The sequence below is a fragment of the Mauremys reevesii genome, unplaced genomic scaffold (genome assembly GCF_016161935.1).
Source record: "Mauremys reevesii isolate NIE-2019 unplaced genomic scaffold, ASM1616193v1 Contig6, whole genome shotgun sequence".
NCBI lineage: Eukaryota > Metazoa > Chordata > Testudines > Geoemydidae > Mauremys > Mauremys reevesii.
The window spans coordinates 1,445,301-1,458,608 of record NW_024100873.1 but is presented as its reverse complement, the minus strand read 5'-3'; the positions used below and the strand labels follow the sequence as shown (position 1 = coordinate 1,458,608).

The 13,308-nt window shown below is 48.2% G+C and overlaps 1 long non-coding RNA gene across 1 annotated transcript; it reads left to right on the top strand.

The window, feature by feature from the left end:
- Positions 1-508: 508 nt before the first annotated feature.
- LOC120394433 lies at positions 509-1,262 on the top strand. Its single transcript, XR_005592290.1, has 3 exons — positions 509-566; positions 743-815; positions 1,206-1,262. It is a non-coding gene; the product is annotated as an uncharacterized LOC120394433 (long non-coding RNA).
- The last annotated feature ends 12,046 nt before the right edge of the window (positions 1,263-13,308 follow it).

Here is a 13,308-nt window from a genome sequence, read left to right as displayed (position 1 = left end):
TGAAGTGCCACTTAACCCCGCTGTGATGCACAGACCTTGCCCTGGCTGTCTGCACAGGGCTGAATTTCACCCCTTCTGAGTGTAAGGAAATAATTGGCTGAAGGCCTTTTTCTTTCTGGATGTCTGTCTAGTGGGAAAGAACCATGGGGATTTTTAACCTGTTTCGCTCCCATGCCTGGTGCTTTAATGATGCAGAGAAGGGCTGATGCATTGGTTGATTTCCCCACCTTTTAATCTACTCTCTTTTAACAGGTATTCTAAGCCCCCCCCACCCCCGTGCATCATATGGGCATTCTTGGGGGCGCAGATTACATCAGACCTGCACCTGAATAAATAATAGGGACTGAAATATGCAGACACTAAAGTTCTGCAGCCAAATTCTCAGGAACCTTCCTCTTCAATATAGGATCAGGATTTTGTTTTGAATTGTTTTATTTTTTTAAAAAGTGCTGAGCAGATGCTACACTGTAAGAAATGGAAACAGAAGCAAAAACTGAAAGACTGTTACTAAAACCAATGAACAGCTGCAGAGAGTGGAGACCCGGCAAAGCAGACAAATGAATACTGTGAGTAAATAACCTGAAAGCAAATGAGGAAGAAAACCTCCTCTGGGTAATTGTGGCTCTTGGGACCAAAATCAGGTTCCTGGTACGTAGCCTGGCTGAGATCATCCCTTTGCCCTGGATCCCAGACCTGGGATTCAAATGTCATTCTCTGTGTGGTGTCCTTATTTTATTCCTAGGAAAGGGATCCCCAAAGGAGGTGCAAGGATCCGGGACTCTAGTGTCTGCCAGAAGCTTCAGCCACCTTCACAGGTAGACGTCACTGGCATTTCCTACAATGCCACTAGTGCTCTTCTTGGTCTCCAGATCTGCTCCCTCCAGCAGGACAGAGACACCCCTTAACTCCCCGAGTCCTGATTTCCTGCCATTCAAGGGGCTGAGGGTTTGCATTGCTCCCACCCCCACCATCCGAGACTTTTCCTATGGGAATCTCCCTAGAGCAGGGAAGAAATCTGTTCTTCCATTAGAACCAGTCTGCTCAGTAAATCCACCCACATTGACCTCATCTCAGCTGCTTTGTTTATCCGAGATTAGTGGTATCTTTGGAAAACCCTTAGGGTGTCGGGATGTGAGGTGGGGCAGGGGATGCAGGAGCTCCAGCAGATTCCCCTGAAGAACACCACCCTGTCTTTCTCTGCTCAGGTTAGAGCTCGCCGTCCATTGCGGAGGTGAAGACCGGATGGGAGCTGCTGGATTGACCTTATAGAATCATAGATCAGAAGGGACCAATATGATCATCCAGTCTGACCTCCCGCAAGACGCAGGCCACATTAGCCGATCTCCCCACTCCATTAGCAAGCGACCCCTGCCCCATGCTTCGGAGGAAGGCGAAAAACCTCCAAGGCCACAGCCAATCTACCCTGGAGGAAAATTCCTTCCCAACCCCAAATATGGCGGTCAGAAAAGGGGAGAAAAGGGGAGAGGGAATAACAGAAAGCAACAGGAGCTGCAGGGAGGGAGAGGAGGAGGAGCCTCTTATGTACCTCTCGAGCACCCCCAGGAGTCTGGACAGATTAACACCAGCTTCTCAGGGAGCTTCCTATTTCCTGCTGCTTCCTTGAACCCGCTTGAGGAGAACAGGCAGTCAGTCAACTGAAGTAGTAGGAGCCAGTTAGGCCCTTAAGATGCTGATATCTTCCCTCATTCAGACCCTGCTACCAGCCTGCTTATTTGTCCCCTGCCACTCTAGCTGGCACAGAACAGCAGTCATGAGTGAAAGAAGAAAACGCCCCTCTGAGGCAGCATTCAGAAAAGGAAAGACAGCAAAGGAAGCTTTTCTGTCTAAGCAGGAAGGAGCTCTCCTGAGATACACATGGTTCACGTTGAGCCTTCCGGCCCCAGTGAGGATGTGAGTGGTGAGGAGATGCCTGATCTTCCAGGTAGTCAGAGTGCAGGAGACCTGGCAGCTACTGCAGCATCCATATCTCCATCTCAAATGGATGTAACCATGCACATTCCTGTAGAAAAGTGTAGATTAGAGAAGAGTGTGGTGGAGGCACAAGATACAGCTGCTGCTGAGTTTAGTTCCTTAAATCTAGATGATCCAGGACTGTGGACCCACTTGAGCAGTAGCCTGAGGGACTTCCTTGTACTGCCTGGGCCACAGCAAGTGAAAAACTTCATGTTCCCCAATGAAAATGAAAATAGAAGTTTCCATCCAACACATTCCTGGTGTGAAATCCCCAATGGTGACAAAGCGGAGAGGCCATGGCTTATGTACTGTGATAGACCCAGGGCAGTTGGGTACAGCAGAATAGCAGAAGGCAGATATACTGGCCACTGGATTAACAGTTTTCTGTTCCCTGACTGACCAGAGCAGGGGCTGCTCCAGGCTAATGAGAACACCTGTCTCTAATTAACCTGTAACGAGTCAGGTGAGGCCATTAAGTAATGTGACCACCTGACTCTAATTAAGGCCCTGCTGATACTATAAAAAGGGCTCACTCCAGTCAGGCAGAGGAGAGCCAGGGATCCAGAGGAGAGGAAGTGCAGCTGAAGGGCTCGTTACTGAAGACACCCTCAAACCATCGTTAAAGGAGCCCTAAGGTAAGGGTGAAGAAGGGAGAAGTAGGAGAGCTGTGGGGAAGTGGCCCAGGGAAATGTAGCAACTCTGGCAGTGAAAGGTTGGCTGCCAACAATTGCTACCATTAGGGTCCCTGGGCCGGAACCCAGAGTAGAGGGCGGGTTCCCCCCAACCCACCACTACAGGAACAGCTCCTGGAAGGGGAAGTCAGGTCCCTGTCAGGACAGGAGGCTGAACAGAGACTGTGGGAGTTCTCTCACCAACCTCTTTGCAGCCTATGATGAAAAGGGCTCAGTAGACTGTAACTGCTGCAAAACGTCTGTTAGGCCTGGTCTACACTAGGACTTTAATTCGAATTTAGCAGCGTTAATTCGAACTAACCGCTCAACCGTCCACACCAGGAAGCCATTTAATTCGAACTAGAGGGCTCTTTAGTTCGAATTTGGTACTCCACCCCGACAGGTGGAGTAACGCTAAATTCGACATGGCTAGCTCGAATTAGGCTAGGTGTGGATGCAAATCGAACTTAGTAGCTCCGGGAGCTATCCCACAGTGCACCACTCTGTTGACGCTCTGGACAGCAGTCCGAGCTTGGATTCTCTGACCAGCCACACAGGAAATGACCCGGGAAAATTTGAATTCATTTTCCTGTCTGGGCACTTTGAATCTGACGTCCTGGCTGGACATCGGGGCGAGCTCAGCAGCACCTGCAACGATGCAGAGCTCTCCAGCAGAGGAGTTCATGTTATCCGTGAATAGAAAGAGGGACCCAGCATAGACTGACTGGGAACTCTTCGATCTGATCGGTGTGTGGGGCGAGGAGTCTGTGCTTTCGGAGCTGCGCTCCAAAACAGGGAATGCGAAGACCTACGAGAAGGTCTCCAAAGCCATGAGAGACAGAGGATACAGGCGGGATGCAACGCAGCGCTGCGTGAAAATCAAGGACCCCAGACAAGGCTACCAAAAAATCAAAGCAGCAAACGGACGCTACGGAGCCTGCCACCACTGCCCCACCAGTGACCGTTGACTCTGACGATGGGACAGTGTCGACGGCCAGTTCCTCGGTGATGTTCGCGGACGGGGAAGATGAGGAAGGGTTTGTGGAGGACGAGGCAGGCGAGAGCGCTTACAACGCTGGTTTCCCCGACAGCCAGGATCTATTCATCACCGTCACGGAGATCCCCCAACAACCCTCCCCGGCCATTAACCCGGACCCTGAATCAGGGGAAGGAGCAGTCGGTAAGTGCTTTAACCATGTTAACTTTTATTCTTAATATAACAGGAATCTTAACTGTGTGAAAAGGAGGTCTCTCTAGATATGGGGATAGAACAGAAATCATCCTTGGAGATCTCCACGAAGCTCTCCTTGCGTTAATCGAAAAGCATCAGCAGGAGGTTCCTGGGGAGAGCTGCCTTATTGGGTGCTCCGTGGTAGCACAGTTTTCCGCGCAAGGCTTTCATGAGGTACTCAGGGAGCACTGCCTCCCCGAGCACGGCTGCATCGGGCCCTGGTTCGTGCTAGCTTTCACGCAGCATGCGCTCTCTATCTCCTTCAGTGACCCTCCTCAGGGCGATCTCGCTCGGAGACTCCTGCATCTAATTAGGGTAATTACTGTAATTTTACACCTGGTCCAAAGTATTTTTAAAAAATCTTCAGACAGACAGCATAGCACAGACTCAGCACGCAGCTGCGTGACGAGCGTAACGGAAAGCCAAAGAATATAATGGACGCTCATGGAGGGAGGGGGGAATGAGGACGCAAGGTATCCCACAGTTCCTGCTGTCTCCGAAAAGTATCTGCATTCTTGGATGAGCTCCAAATGCTTCTACGGTCAAACATAGTGTCTGCGGTGGGTCAGGGCATAGTTCGGCAATTTGCGCACACACCCCACCCACCACCAGAAGTGAAAACAATCCTCTGACTCTTTTACATGTCACCCTATCTTTACTGAATGCTGCAGATAGACGCGATGGTGCAGCACTCAACACCAACATCCTTGCTCCCCCCACGCTATGGATGGCTGATGGTACAAAAAGATGGGTATCCGTCCTCATCATCAGCCTATTGGCACATGGGGCAGTGCAAAAGGGTTGGTAACCATGCCGACTAGCATCAGTAAGGTCGATCAAGGGTGCCTGTCCCTAATTTTTGATGGCAGATGGTGCAATATGGCTGGTAACCGTCCTCATCATTGCAACAGGGGGCTGAGCTCCATCAGCCCCCACCCTTCATTGTAAATAAAAGATTCAATTGCCCCTGGACTCGCAGAGGGATGATGGGCTCCTTCATCCACACTCCTTAATGTCCTGCCTGGACTATCATTGCAGCTGGAGGCTTCCTTCCACTCATTTCTCACAAACAAGTCACTGTGTCTTATTCCTACTTTCTTTATTACTTCATCACACAAGTGGTGGGACAATGGTATGGTAGCCCAGGAAGGCTGGGGTAAGAACGGAATGAACAGGTGTTGTTGTTGCAGGAGCACCCCCTGTGAATAGCATACAGCTCATAATTTATGCAGGATCGGACACAGAGCAGCTCTGCTCTCTGGTTCTATGATACAGTGGTTCTCTAGTACACTTGCCCATAATCTAGGCAGGACTGATTCTATTTTTAGATACCAAAAAGGAGGGATTGACTCAGGGAGTCATTCCCAATTTTTGCTTTTGCGCCCCTGGCTGCTCGACCAGGGGCACTTATGACAGCAGCAAATACTGCAGTGCAAAAGGACAGGTAACCATGCCTATCTTATTACCATCTTATTACCAATTTATGGTATGGTAGATGGTACAATATGGCTGGTAACCATCTCTGCTGTCATGCAAAAGCATGCTGCTGTGTAGCGCTGCTGGCCCGCCTCTGTCAGCGGCATCTAGTACACATACGGTGACATACACAAAAGGCAAAACAGTGTCCATGGTTGCCACGCTATGGCGTATGCCAGGGCAATTCTGGGAAAACGGGCTTGAAATGATTGTCTGCCGTTGCTTTCCCGGAGGAAGGAATGACTGGCGACATTTACCCAGAATCCACTGCGAAAATGATTTGTGCCCCAGCAGGCACAGGGGTCTCAACCCAGAATTCACAGAGACAGCCTAGACTCAGTTAATTGTTCGCAAAAATGTATCTTTGCAAGGAATTCACTCCGTTTCCCATCTCACAGCTTCCACTGTCTCCAGACCTGCCACAGCATCCCCCTCACAGAGGCTGGCAAAGATTAGGCGGCAAAAGAAAAAGACAAGGGACAAGATGTTCGAGGAACGTATGGGCTGCTACCTAGCAGAGGCAGACCAGCAGAGCCAGTGGAGGGAGACCGTCTCTCTGTGCCAGCGCTCACACAGCGAACGGGAGGAGAGGTGGCGTGAGGAAGACAAGCAGGCGACTGAAACGCTGCTTGGACTAGTGAGGGAGCAAACAGACACGCTCAGACGCCTTGTGGGTGTTCTGCAGGACCGCAGGAGGACAGAGACACCCTGCAGTGTATCTGCAACCGCACTCCCCTGCCACAAAATCCCATACCCCCCTCACCGAAAATAATCAGGAGGAGGGGCGGCCGGGGACGTGAATACTGTCACTGCACCACAGCACAGTGCTCAAGTACCCAAAAGCTCTCATACCCTACATTTGCCGAAGTCCTTCACTTCCAGACTCACAGTAGTCCCAATCCCAGTCCCATCCCCTAACTGTCTACTTAATTAATAGAAATGCTTTGCTGTTAATTACTGTTTCCGTTATGTTTTTTCAAAGAAGACTGTGTTTGAATGGGGGTCGTGGGGAAGGGGGTTGTTAATTGCATAGGACAGTCACCTTTCCCAGGGTACAGACACGGGGCAGGATCAGCAGCGGTCACACACATGGTGCAGTCAGTAGGCACCCTGGTCGTTTTTTGGAGGTGGTTTCCTGGATCTGTGTGGGCGGGGTAGATGTGACTTTGCAGCGGGGGCGGGCGGTTACAGATCTTATACAGCGGTCCTTGTCCTGGACCGCTGAGTCACGCAGCTGAGGAATCTGTATCTGTCCTCCTCCACCACAAGGTCACATATCCGCCCGCACACAGAATTCCATAAAGAGGGATGGCAGGCTCCGTTGAAAGAAGCATTCCGGCACTGTGGACCGCTCTAGGAGCAGGAGCCTGTCATTCCTTGAGTTTAGAGGCGGTCTTTACATCACCGCACACCCTACCCAGCACAGCCTGCGTCCCAGTTTCAACCCTTTCACGAAAAGTCATGAATAAAGAAACCTTTGTTAAGTAATAATGGGACATGTCTTTTATTTTTACACGTGTGCTGGAAGTGGGGGTAACGGGGTGAACGGGGTATGTAACCGAAGAGGAGAGTCAACAGTAACTGGGTAAAGAAACAGGGGCAGGTTCAGCTTCTCTGTAAAGAAACTGAACAGTCACAGGTCACGCTGCTCACTGGTATTTGAAGAGTTCCTTGTCGCTGTCCCAGGCGCCTGTATAGGGCTTCATGAGCAAGTGCATTAGCGGGCAGGCTGGGTCCCCGAGGATGACTATAGGCATCTGCACATCCACAACAGTTATTTCGTGGTCCGGGAAGAAACTACCTTCCTGCAGGCGTCTGAGCAGCCCACAGTTCCTGAAAACACACGCATCATGAACCTTGCCCGGCCACCCGACGTTGATGTTTGTAAATCGTCCCCTATGGTCCCCCAGTGCTTGCAGCACCATTGAAAAGTAGCCCAATTTCTCAGCAGCTGACTGTGGAAGAGGTGGACGATAAAGTGCGAGGAGGAGAAAACGGCGATGATCGCAGCGGGCTCCATGCTTGCAGTGCTGTGGCCCGCGCTGTCAGTGACCAGAAAAGTGCATGAACAGATTGCCGCAGGCGCTTTCAAGGAGGAGGGAGGAGGTTGTGATTGACGGTTCAATGACGACACTTACCCAAAACCACCCTCGACACATTTCTCCCCCCAGCAGGCATTGGGGGCTCTACCCAGCATTCCAATGGGCAGCGGGGACTGCGGGAACTGTGGGATAGCTTCCCACAGTGCACCGCTTCCAAAGTCGACGCTGGCCCCGTGAATGTGGACTCAGAAATTCGAATTAGTGTATTTAGTATGGATACACAAATTCGACTTCATAAGGTCAAATCCACAAATTCGAACTAAGTTGATTCGAAATAGTCTTGTAGTGTAGACAAGGCCTTAGTCTATAAGGTGCCACAGGATTCTTTGCTGCTTCTACAGAACCAGACTAACACGGCTACCCCTCTGATACTCTGGCCCTAGAGAGAGAAGGGCTACGTGGAGGGTCACAGTGAGCCACTGAGGCTTGCATAAACCGCCTAGAAGCGCAGGACCCACGGGAGCAAGGTCAGAGCTCTGCCACAGTACTCAAAACCCCAGAATGCTGCATACTGTTTTTGTCCAGTCTAATGTTCCAGCCACACTTAGTTCTACAGGAACAAAGGACTGGACAAATCTGGCTAGAAATGGGGCATGCCACAAGAAGGCAGCAAATCAGCAGAGAGCATTCCAGAGGTGGAAAGAGCTTGAGATGAGCCTAAGGTTAAAGGCCACCAGAGATGATGAGCATCAAGAGAAGATTGCATCAGAGTTCTGAAAAGGCTCTTTGCCATTGTGAGGGGGCTTGCTACCCAAAACCTAGCACTGCGCGGCACTTCAGATCAGCTGCATGTGCCAAACAATGGGAACTTCTGCATAGAACCTCCTCACCACACAAGTTCCCCAACCCACCACCCTTTCTTTAATCATAATAATAATTCATAATAAACAAATGACTATTCATCAAAAGAAAGAAAGAACGTCCTAGTTCTTACATCTCCTGCTTTCTTTGTCTGTGTCAGTCTTCCTCAGATCATAGGGGCTTTGTATCGGAGTGTCCTTACTTTCTCTGGCTTGTAAAGCGCACACTAGTGATACTGACCCGATAAATAATGGAGACATCACACACACACAAATAATCAAGCCCTTTGTTATGGAGACTGTTCTCCTCAGTAAAGCAAGCGATAAACATTAGGAAATGCACAGAGGACTAAAAGGCTGCAAAGTGAAGCACTCTCAAGTTAGGAAATACCAGAATAAGCATTGCCTGTGCAACGTTAACTCTGCAAGAAATGAGGCAGGGATCCTACAGGCAACAGACTCCTTCAATACCCAGCCCCAGAGCAGAAACCCCTGTGCGCTGAATAAGGCAGGGGTCCTGTGGGAAAAAAATACTATGGGATCATGTCATTAAAGTCTGCATCATCCTGCAAATGCACAAGAGGACTGAATTGAGGGTGCCAGGGCAACACTTCTTTGGACATTTGCTAACCTGAGAATGCTTCACTTTGTAACCTTTTCATCCTGTTTAAAAGCCTTGACTTTTTATTTCCTAATGATTTTATTGATGAAAGCAAACGTGAGTAACATTAAATGAAGGGTTTTTGTTTGTTAATTTCCTTTGGGTTTTTTTAATAGAAAGAAAATCTTTTATCTTTGTGCCGTGTAACGGGGTGACCCCCCCCCGCTCCAGCCTGGAAGTTGTTGGAAAAGCCCTGCAGAGGGCTGGGGCTGGGCAAGGTAAAATCCTGGCTGACTGGGGGAAGTAGCTGCAGCTGGGGCCATGCCTCAAACTGAGCGACAGGGGCTTATAAGAAAGCCAGGGAAGCCGGAAGGATCAGTCTCTCTCTGTCGGTCGAGGGAGAAGGGCCTGGCTGCCTGGTGCCGTGGAGGTGAGTCTAGGGAGATTAATAACATCCTTTTCTGTAACGCAAAGTTGGAAACTATTCAATGTGGTTCAGTAATGAAGATGTTAATGAACACGGACCCTACCAGCAATCTCTACTTTCTACCAGAAATCGCCACCAAACTGGATGCATTACCAGATATTAATGCCCTTGCATTACTCTCTTTCAGCTAGAGAGAGAAGTTCCACTTCTAGGGTGGTATTTGCCAGAATCATTCTTCATTGAAAATAAGGTGCTAAATTTCCATTTCTCCAGTATTTCATTACCTCCTGAATTGTCCCTGAGTTTAAAAAAAAAAGGAATGGTAGTGGATCAGTAAGCTTGTTAGACACATCACCCAGAACAGCTGATTTGTACAGTAGGTATTCACATTTCCCAAGTACTTCCTTACCAGCTGTTTATCAGCAATAGTTATTTTGCAGAGTCAGCATTCCTTACTAATTGCTTGGACTTCTTTTCTAGATTTTGTATTGAAGACAAATTTAGAAAGAGTTTTGGATCTCAGTCAGTTTTCTGCCACTATGTAACATACAGATTAACTAATCAGTTTCCAAATCTCAGAGCAGCAGAAGATGCATCCAATTATTGTGAGCCTTAACTTTATCTGACAAAACCAACAAACTTGGAAGCAAAGGAAAGGGTCCGTTTCAGCTCTATCAGTGCTAGAACAGAATTACTCTTTTTCTTCTAAGTCTGGGGAATTCAGTGCATGTACATGCTTAAAAGCATATATAATGGCAGAAAAAGGGTAGAGAATGAAGGCCACGTGGGCCACTCTTGGCAGAAGTCCTCACACAATAGGTATGGATGATATTTCAGGGCACAGATATCTCTTGTGAAATTGTATCACTTTGATTTGTATGGTTTTTCGGGGTGTGACCTTCAGTGCCAGTGAAAGATGCTGGCCTGGTAGCCCGGAAGAATGAAGATTTCCATTCATTCACAGAACAGGTTCTACACAGGCAGAACAGGCTTCACTACCAATGTTCCTCACCTCTGCCTGGAGCCCTGCTAGGGCTCCAAGCAGTTCAACGTCTATTGCTCATTGAGACTCAGGGCCTCTGTTGGCAGTACGCACAGGATTGCAATTAGTGTCAATTCCATTTTTGTGATGTGGCCAATTTGCTAAGAACTGGCCTGACATGTTTGACCCAGGCTGTTTTGTTAAAGTTGTTTTTTCTTCAGTGCCCCTTAAAAACAGAGCAGGGAGCCCCCAGACCGAGCTTTAGAAATGTGCCCTCTGGTTTGACTGGCTGCCCCAGGACCACCCCACCCGCCGGGGGCTTTCTTTGCCATCCCAGGCTGCTCTGCCCTGCCCCAGAAGCTGGCCCACATACTGCTGGCCCTCAGCACAGCGGCAGGGATCACTGTCCAGCCTCACCCCCTGCCTGCAGCGCTGCTGGCTGTTCTGGCTGTACTTACTGTCCGCGAGCTCTCCTGGCCAGCCTCCTGGGCACGCTGGGACCCCGGAATCTGCGGAGAGATGAAAGAGGCATCATCAGCATGCGCTCCATGGTGGGAGGGTGTGTGAGTGTGCTTGGTCCGAGCTCCGCAGTGAATCAGTGAAAGGTGTCAGTGTCTGGCCGAGAAAGACAGGGCAGTGGGCAGGGGAGCAATGCGGGACGCTGGGAGGCCGGGCAGGAGCAGCCTTGGGCACAAGGACCCCGAGCCACCACCCTCCTCCACTGAGCCCCAGTGCCCCTTCCTGCTGCACCCCTCCACTGTGCCCCCAGCCCCTCCACTAAGCCCCTGTACCCTCCACTTAGCCCTGGTGCCCACTCCCACTGTGCCCCTCCACTAAGCCCCTGCACCTCCACTAAGCCCCCACCACTGAGCCCTGGGCCCTTCCTGGCTGGGCCCCTCCACTGTGCCACCACTGCCACTGTACCCTCTACATCCAGCCACTGAGGACTGTGCCCATCCACTGAAGCACTGTCCCTGTGCAGCCCCCCAGAGCCACTGAACCTGCTGCGCCCCATGGTACTGCCCACAAGGCCAAGCTCTGAACTCCTGCAGTACTGAACTGATCATGAGGGGATGTGTCACTTTGGAGAATTCAACTAATTCTCTATTCTAGTAATGCCCACAGGCCCTGATCCCGAGCAGGGCCTTGTGCTGTGTGCTGTACCGACTTAGACTTAGACTTCTCTGACTGTGACTCACCTCAGTTTAGTTTCCTGAGGACTGAAATGCTTTAGTTATTGGGCTCAATATAGCAGTATCTGTGAGAAATGTAATGGCCTGTGCTATGCAGGAGGTCAGACTATCTGAGCTAGTGCAGTGACTCTTGATCTTTACAGACTACAGTACCCCTTTGAGAGTCTGACTTGTCTTGTGTACCCCAAGTTCCACCTCACTTAAACTATCTGCTTACAAAATCAGAGCGAAAAATACAAAACTGTCACGGCACACGACTACTGAAAAATTGCTTCCTTTCTCAATTTTACCATATAATTATAAAATAAAACCATTGGAATATAAATATTGTACTTACATTTCAGTGTATGGTATATAGACCAGTCTAAACAAGTCATTGTCTGTATGAAATTTTAGATTATAGTGACTCGCTACTGCTTTTATGTAGCCTGTTGTAAAACTAGGCAAATTTCTAGAGAAGTTGACATACCCCCTGGAAGACCTCTATGTACCCCGGATTGAGAACCACTGATCTAGTGGTCCCTTCTGGACTTAAACACTATGAAACTATGAAAAATGTTTAAAAAAACAAACAAAAAAAGGGGTTAAATAGAGCAAAATCTGAAACTTTAGCTAAGTGCTGGCCTAGAATATCTCAGCTTTGCTACAGCTGCTGCCCTTTTTTGGCAGTAGTAACTAGCAGAAAGAGAGGGAGTTTTGTGCTGTTCTAGAAGAAATGGTAACTAGCGCTCATCCATGCAAGCAGTCCAGTGAAAAGTGTTTTGTGATCAGTTTGTAACTAGGTCAAGTGAGAGGATTGTGTGGTTGCACTAGGCCTCTCAAGCGATTAAAAACATTAATTGTGATTAATTGTGCTGTTAATAATAGAATACCATTTATTTAAATATTTTGGATGTTTTCTACATTTTCAAATATACTGATTTCAATTACAACACAGAATACCAGGTGTACAGTGCTCTCTTTATATTTATTTTTTATTACAAATATTTGCACTGTAAAAAACAAAAGAAATAGTATTTTTCAATTCACATCCTACAAATAGTGTAGTGCAATCCCTTTATCATGAAGGTTGAACATAAATATGTAGAATTATGTAAAAAAAACCCGCAAAACCTGCATTCAAAAATTAAACAATGTAAAACTTGAGAGCCTACAAGTCCAATCAGTCCTACTTTTTATTCAGCCAATCGCTCAAAGAAGTTTGTTTATATTTGCAGAAGATAATGCTCCTTGTTTCTTGTTTATCTCACCTGAAAGTGAGAACAGGGGTTTGCATGGCACTGTTGTAGCTGGTGTCACAAGGTATTTACATCTTAGTTGCACTAAAGATTTATATATCTCTTCATGCTTCAACCACCATTCCAGGGGACATGCATCCATACTGATGATGGGTTCTGCTCGATAACGATCCAAAGCAGAGCGGACCGACAAATGTTCATTTTCATCATCTGAGTCAGATGCCACCTGCAAAAAGATGATTTTCTTCTCTGGTGGTTCAGGTTCTGTAGTTTCTGCATCAGAATGTTGCTCTTTTAAGACTTCTGAAAGCATGTTCCACACCTTGTCCTGCTCAGATTTTGGAAGGCACATCATATTCTTAAACCTTGGATTGAGTGCTGTAGCTATCTTTAGAAATCTCACATTGGTACCTTCTTTGCATTTTGTCAAATTTGCAGTGAAAGTGTTCTTAAAATGAACAACATGTACTGGATCATCATCCGAGACTGCTATAACATGAAATATATGTCAGAATGTGGGTAAAATAGAGCAGGAGACATATAATTCTCCCTCAAGGAGTTCAGTCACAAAAAATAATGCGTTAATTAAATTTAACGAGTCATCAGCATAGAA